The following is an 8017-nucleotide window of genomic DNA, read 5'->3' as shown; positions in this document are numbered from 1 at the left end:
TTCTTGAAGGCAATATCAAAACCAGTATTTTCTCTTTCTCTCTCTCTCTTTTTGTTAGAAAAGATCTCTGTCACCCAGGCTGGACTGCAGTAATCATGGCTAACTGCAGCCCCAATCTCCTGGGCTCCAGTGATCCTCCTGCCTCAGCCTTCCAAGTAGCTGGGGCTACAGGCACATGCCACCATGCCTGGCTAATTTCTTCCTGTATTTTTTGTTTTTGTAGAGACAGGGTTTGGCCATGTTGCTCAGCCTGGTCTTGAACACCTGGGATCAAATTCCATGTGGTTCAAGTGTAACCACCAGATGGGAAGAAAATACAGATAAGCTTGTTCAATAAGGGAAGGAAAAATTCAAAGGTTATTTCTATAGACACATCAACTTCTAAGTAAGGTAAGAGGGCTAGCTTATGCAATGGTTGTTTGGAGACAGCAACTGGCAAGAAGCTATGAAATGTGATTCTTCTACCCTGTTATTCATTTGCTCAGGAATCTGCAGTTGCTCCTTTTTAATTATGGTCAAATTTTTAGACTGGTGTTCAAGGTCTTTTTGTAGTGTATATATGTATATATATATATATATATATATATATATATGTATATATATATATATATGTGCACACTTTTTCTAGTGTTTTGTTTTCCTGTATCCAAAGAGGACTTCATTCCATTTCCTTAATATATAGGCTCAAAGTTGGTTCTTTTTCTCACGTGTCCAGTTCCTGAGCATCAACAGCTCTTTTTGAAATATCTATTCTGATTTTCATATCCTTCTCATTGCTTATGAACTCTACTTCAATAAACAGTTTAAAATCCACTAAGATGTGTAATAGGCTTGAAAAAAGTTGTTTGAAATAAAAGTACAATTACACATCCTGATTATTTCTTATAGTCCACATGGAGTCATAAGAATTTTATTTCAGCTTACTTCTTCCCTTTTATCTTAGTCAACTATTATGAACATATGCTAGAAAATGTGGATGGCCTTGAAGGGAGAATAGAGAGTTAAACACAATTATTTTCCTTAAAAATTCTCAGTACACTTGTGAAGATGACTCAGTAAACAGAAGATTGCCACACACTGTAGACAGGCCTACACTCAGGGAAGCTCAGCAAGCTGAGGCAATGCTTTGATGAACACACGGAAAGTCAGAGAAAGCTCCCCAGAAGGGATGAAGGTACTGTCCATCTACTCTGATCCTGCTGATCTTTCTTGACAGTAACTCTTTTGTTGCAGTGGAAAATGCCAGCAAAGCTTTTCCATAGGGTGCAGAGAGCTGTGCATCAGCAAAGCATTAGCACAGGCCAAGCACTGCAGAGACATCTTAATCACTGTAACAGCTCTTTGGGTAGAGAATATCATTATACTCATTTTACCCAGGAGAAAATAGAGGGTAGGTTAGATTAACTGACTTTGCTGGGGACACACAGCTTGTGAGCGTGAGCCCTGTCTGTCTGGCTCCCAATGCTGTACTCTTGCCTACTAAAGGCAAAATAAAACCAACAAATCCCAAACTTCTGCTTACAATAAAAGTGCTGTAAAAATTGGCCCCCAATAATCATTCTTTAAAAAACACACACAGTAGTGTAATAGTGATAATGATAAGAATAATAGCATTATTTCCTAACCAGCTGGCTACCTGCTTGTAATCTTGATGGAAAGCCTCATATTTACCCCATTAATACAGCTTATGAAGAGCTCAGAAATATGAAGTAGGCTTGTCTAAGTCAGGAAACCTGCCCAGGAGCAGAGCTGTGTGGAGGTCTTTGATCCCTGGCTTGGTGTTCATTTCTCTACATAGTGGGATCTCTGGGTTTAGAAATTAATACTCTAAGTGTTCTTTTTTTAAATGTACATAAATTTATGGGGTACAAGTGCAGTTTTGTTACATGAATATATTGCAGAGTGGCGAAGTCTGGGATTTTGGTGTAACCATATAAACATAAACCAACCTGGGTTTATGTTTAATGTACCCATTAAATAATTTCTCATCCCTCACCCACCTCCCAACCTCCTACCCTTTCAAGTCTCCATTCTATTATTCCATGCTCTCAGTTCATGTGTACACCTTATTCGATTTCTACTTGTAAGTGAGAACATGTGTTATTTGACTTTTGCTGCAACATGGATGAAACTGGAAACCATTATCTTAAGTGAAATGACTCAGAAACAAAGTCAAATACCACATGCTCTAATTACTCTTTATCACTATTTTCATATGCTCTGTACAACAGCGCTGTATACAATTGTGTAGTGAACGGAGACAGATTAACATAATTAAACATTGCTCCTTTCCTTACCTGGCTTGCTGGGAACATTATTGGGAAAGAAGCTGGTTTAATACACAGACACATTTTCTAGAATGCTTGAAGAGAAAATGTGGATAATGTAAGAGGACTTTTTAAAAACATAAACCTCGGTTGGAATACAAGAAATGATTAATAACCTAGGAAATGGAAATGTCAAGTTTATCATCTAAATATTAGTCAGCAGACTTCAATTTGTTTTGGAAAAGGCTCAACAGTCATGCATAAAGCAGAAGAAAGACACCTCTGACACTAAAATTCCCCTCTAAATATCAAGATCTATTCAAACAAGACATTCAGAAGCAAAGGCAGGCTAATTAATACTCCATGACATAAGTAGCATTTGCTTATTTTAATTACTAGGAACTTCAGTTAAGTCTCTTCCATTGTAAAATGGAAAAAAACGAAACAACAAGGACAAAAAAAACCGCAAGCCTGTTTCTCAGGTAATGATTTGTGGTTGATGTTCTTAGAAGTCCTAGTACCTGGCAATGACTCAGTGCTCAGGTATAGGTTGGCAAGGGGAGGGGAGAGGGTCTGGCATGACACCTACGCGTATGGGAGGAGCACGTATGGTCTAAGCAAACTCTAATACTAAAACAAAATCCTGAAATCCAACTTCCATTCTGCTCTGCTTAAAACCTGTCATTCTGTTGCTTTTGTTTTCAGAGAAGTGTTTGGACTTCTTATGTTACCTCCTAGGTCATTTATGATAGGTGCTTTTTTTTTTTCTTTTTCCACTTCAGACACATCTATTACTACTCTTATCTTATGCCTCTTTGTGCTTCACCTATGTGAAATTTTCTGGGTTCTCAGGATGCTTAATGCTCTGACTTGACTTTAGGCTTTTGCTCATGCAGATTCTGCCTGAAATTATATCTTTCTTTGCTTGGAAACTATTTAGGGCTGGCTCTTACATCACCTGCCTGGGAAACCTTCTCTAACACCCTTACTCCCATTTCTGCCTCAACCACCTGTCACATGTGGGATGTGTCAGTGGCCTCCCCTCCAAGCAGCCAAAGTATTCTGTTTAGCTGTTATCTGTACCTGAAAGAAGGACCCTCTCTGGAAAAACAGCACCCTTCTCTTTTCAAGAATTACAGATGGAGTCTCACGTAGCCTTTCTTCTGTATCTGTGGACCTCAAAAAGACAATCTATCAGAGAAGTGACTTGGACCAAAGAGTAAAACAAACAAAATTAAAATAACTTAAAATGTTCTACTGGCCTGTTGGTAGCTAAGGTTTGGCCAATAGGAGTAGATGATTCTGTACTGTACCTTGCTTCTCAGATATCACCAATGATACAGGACAGAGTCTGTAGGGAAATGGCCATTGCTCTTCTAATATTGGAAGATGATATGACCAATATGAGCAATAACAACTGTAAAAGTATTCCTGCTGCCAAAAAAGTGCCTTCTTTTACTTAGGATGGATTCAGATTACATTGTGTTTGAAAATTGATGCTTGTCCGTGGCAGGTGTGTCTGTTTGTGTATTTTCTTGATCTAATACATATTTATTTGGTGATTAAGAAGAATGAGGGGGTATCTTAGTTGGTTTGAGTTGCAATAAAAATACCATAGTCTGGGTAGTTTATAAAAAACAGAAATTTACTTTGCACAGTTCTGGAGACTGGGAAATCCAAGATTAAGATGCCAATCAATGTTATTCCTGGTGAGGGCTTGATTCCTGGCTTACAGAAAGCCAATTTCCTGTTGTGTCCTCACATGATGGAAAAACTAAGGATCTTCCTTAGATATCTTTTATAATAGAACTAATCTCATTCATGAGGATTTGATCCTCATGATCTAATCCTTTCTCCTAATATCATTACCTTGGGGGATAGGATTTCAAAATATGACTCTTAGGAGAACAAAAGAAAATATTCAAACTGTATCTGGAGCATTACAGCACCTCACTTGAAGAGAATTTGAAGGGGCTGAACTGTTTTGATAAATGTGTAGGGCCAGAATTGATATTAAAATATTTTTCTGAAATATTGGACTGAAAGACTTAGACTCTGAAAAATATACTTTGCCTCTGTGTCCTAGAGTGCAAATAGGTGAGGCACTGTCAGGGCACAGATTTCTGGTCCAGGCCAGCCCTGTGGATAGGAGTTAGGCTTTGAAGAAGGTGGTATTCTAAGTGGGGTGGGGCACTATGGATTGGTAAGTTATCTGGGAAATCTGAACAATCAATGTCTCTAAACATTTTCTTTTGTATGATTAGGAGATTCATTCACTTATTGAGCCACTGCCCTTTGGAAGACATTGCATTAAGTGTTGAGAAAAAGGGTAGATAAGGCAGTAAGATGCTTTTCTGAATGGGATTTAGAAAGTTGGTTCAGCAAGGCACACAATAAAAACAAATGCAAAGAAATAAACATGATAATTTCGGGTCATGACAATAGCTATGCACAAAATAAAAGTGAGTATTTTGTTACCACCTCATGGCATGGGAGACTGGGATAAATTGGATAGTCAGTGAAGTGGGGGCTTTGAGATGAGACGTGACATAAGGGTGCCAGCCAAGTGAAGATCTTGAGGGGGTAAATTTCAGATAGGAAAAAAATAGCAAATGCATAGACCCAAAAGTATGGAACCAAGCTCAACATCTTTTTTTTCTTTTTCTTTTTCTTTTTTTTTTTTTAAATTTAACTTCTGGGATGTATATGCAGAATGTGCAGGTTTGTTACATATGTAGAGATGTGTCATGGTGCTTTGTTGCACCCATCAACCCGTCATCTACATTAGATATTTGCCTTAATGCTATCCGTCCCCTTACTCCCCAGCCCCCTAGAGGCCCCAGCGTGTGATGTTCCCTTCTTCTGCCCATATGTTATTATTGCTCAGCTCCCACTTATGAGTGAGAACATGTGGTGTTTGGTTTTTGGTTCCTGTGTTAATTTGCTAAGAATGACCATTTTCAGCTTCATCCATGTCCCTGTAAAAAACATGAACTTATTCTTTTTTATGGCTGCATAGTATTCCATTTCTTTATCCAGTCTAACATTCATGGCCATTTGGGTTGGTTCCAAGTCTTTGCTATTGTGAATAGTGCTTCAGTAAACATACATGTGCATGTATCTTTATAGCAGAATGATTTATAATCCTTTAGGTATATATCCAGTAATGAGATTGGTAGGTCAAATGGTATTTCTAGTTCTAGATCCTTGAGGAATCTCCATGCTTTCTTCCACAATGGTTGAACTAATTTACACTCCCACCAACAGTGTAAAAGTGTTCCAATTTCTCTACATCATCTCAAGTATCTGTTATTTCGACATTTTGATGATCTCCATTCTAACTGGCATGAAATGGTATCTCATTGTGGTTTTGATTTGCATTTCTTTAGTGACCAGTGATGATGAGCTTTTTTTCATGTTTGTTGACCACGTAAATGTCTTCTTTTGAAAAGTGTCTATAAATATCCTTCACCCACTTTTTGTTGGGGTTGTTGTTTCTTCTTGTAAATTTGTTTAAGTTCCTTGTAAATTCTGGATATTAGCCTTTCGTCAGATTGATAGATTGCAAAAATTTTCTCATTCTGTAGGTTGCCTGTTCACTCTGACAATAGTTTCTTTTACTGTGCAGAAGCTCTTTAGTTTAATTAGATCCCATTTGTCAGCTTTGGTGTTTTAGTCATGGAGTCTCCCCATGCCTATGTCCTGAATGGTATTGCCTAGGTTTTCTTCTAGGTTTTTTTTTTTTTAATGTTTTTTTTCAGGTCTTATGTTTAAATATTTAATCCATCTTGACTTAATTTTTGTGTAAGGTGTAATGAAGGGGTCCAGTTTCAGTTTTCTGCATATGGCTAGCCAGTTTTCCCAGCGCCATTTATTAAATAGGGTATCCTTTCTCCATTGCTTGTTTTTGTCAGGTTTGTCAGAGATCAGATGGTTGTAGATGTGTAGTGTTATATCTGAAGTCTCTGTTCTGTTCCATTGATCTATATATCTATTTTGGTATCAGTACAATGCTGTTTTGGTTATGGTAGCCTTGTAGTATAGTTTGAAGTCAGATAGTGTGACGCCTCCAGCTTTGTTATTTTTGCTTAGGGTTGTGTTGGGTATACAGGCTCTTTTTTTGTTTCATATGAAATTAAAGTCATTTTTTTCTAATTCTGAGAAGACAGTCAATGGTAGCTTAATAGGGATAGCATTGAATCTATAAATTACTTTGGACTGTATGGCCATTTTGATGATACTGATTATTCCTATCCATAAGCATGGAATGTTTTCCACTGGTTTGTGTCCTCTCTTATTTCCTTGAGCAGTGATTTGCAGTCCTTCTTGAAGAAGTCCTTCACATCTCTTGTATGTTGTATTCCTAGGTATTTTATTCTCTGTAGGAATTGTGAATGGGAGTTCACTCATGATTTCGCTCTCTATTATTGGCGTAAAAGAATTCATGTGATGTTTGCACACTGATTTTGTATGCTGAGACTTTGCTGAAGTTGCTAATCAGCTTAAGGAATTTTTGGGCTGAGACAATGGGGTTTTCTAAATATTCAATTATGTCATCTGCAAACAGAGATAATTTGACTTCCTGTCTTCCTATTTGAATACCCTTTATTTTTTTCTCTTGCTGGATTGCTCTGGCCAGAACTTCCAATACTATGTTGAAAAGGAGTGGAAAGAGGGGGCATCCTTGTCTTGTGCCAGTTTCAAAGGGAATGCTTCCAGCTTTTGCCCATTCGGTATGATATTGGCTGTGGGTTTGTCATAAGTATCTCTTATTATTTTGAGATATATGTCATCAATAACTAGTTTGTTGAGTGTTTTTAGCATGAAGGGGTGTTGAATTTTATCAAAGGTCTTTTCTGCATATATTGAGATAATCATGTGTTTTTTTGTCATTGGTTCTGTTTCTGTGATAGATTACGTTTATTGATTTGTGTATGTTGATCCAGCCTTACATCCCAGGGTTGAAGCTGACTTGATTGTGGTGGATAAGCTTTTTGATGTGCTGCTAGATTCAGTTTGCCAGCATTTTATTGAAGATTTTTGAATTGATGCCCATCAGGGATATTGACCTGAAACATTTTGCTGTTGTTGTTTCTCTGCCAGGTTTTGGAATCAGGATGATGCTGGCCTCATGAAATCAGTTAGGGAAGAGACCCTCTTTCTCTATTGTTTGGAATTTGAGAAGAAATGGTACCAGCTCCTCTTTGTACCTCTGGTAGAATTAGGCTGTGAATCTGTTTGGTTCTGGGGTTTTTTTGGTTGGTAGGCTATTAATTACTGCCTTAATTTTAGTACTTGTTATTGGTCTATTCAGATATTCAACTTCTTCCTGGTTTAGTCTTGGGAGGTATATGCATCCAGGAATTTATCCTTTTCTTCTAGATTTTCTAGTTTATTTGTGTAGAGTGTTTATAGTATTCTCTGATGGTAGTTTGTATTTCTGTGGCATCAGTGGTGATCTCCCCTTTTTTAAAATTCTACTTGATTCTTCTCTCTTTTCTTCTTTATTAGTCTGGCTAGCAGTCTATCTATTTTGTTAATCTTTTTGAAAAACCAGCTCCTGGATTCATTTGTTTTTAGAAGGGTTTTTCATGTCTCTATCACATTTATTTCTTCTCTGATCCTAGTTATTTCTTGTCTTCTGCTAGCTTTTGAATTTTTTTGTTCTTGCTTCTCTAGTTCTTTTAATTGTGATGTTAAGGTATCAATTTTAGATCTTTCACTTTCAGGTACACCAATCAAACATAGGC

General features: G+C 37.4%; 2 long non-coding RNA genes across 2 annotated transcripts in view; both read left to right on the top strand.

The window, feature by feature from the left end:
• LOC116546497 overlaps positions 1–2655 on the top strand; it is a 7303-nt gene extending 4648 nt beyond the window's left edge. The window contains exons 2-3 of the long non-coding RNA XR_004266735.1: positions 629–634; positions 2644–2655. This is a non-coding gene — a long non-coding RNA (uncharacterized LOC116546497). The remainder of the gene's footprint in view (positions 1–628; positions 635–2643) is intronic.
• The window catches only part of LOC116546478, a 176454-nt gene that overhangs the window by 142030 nt on the left and 26407 nt on the right, over positions 1–8017 (top strand). The gene's annotated exons all lie outside the window — the stretch shown is intronic.

This window comes from Sapajus apella, unplaced genomic scaffold, assembly GCF_009761245.1.
Source record: "Sapajus apella isolate SASKATOON/1434 unplaced genomic scaffold, GSC_monkey_1.0 scaffold5, whole genome shotgun sequence".
Lineage (NCBI taxonomy): Eukaryota > Metazoa > Chordata > Mammalia > Primates > Cebidae > Sapajus > Sapajus apella.
This window is presented reverse-complemented; position numbering and strand designations above follow the sequence as displayed.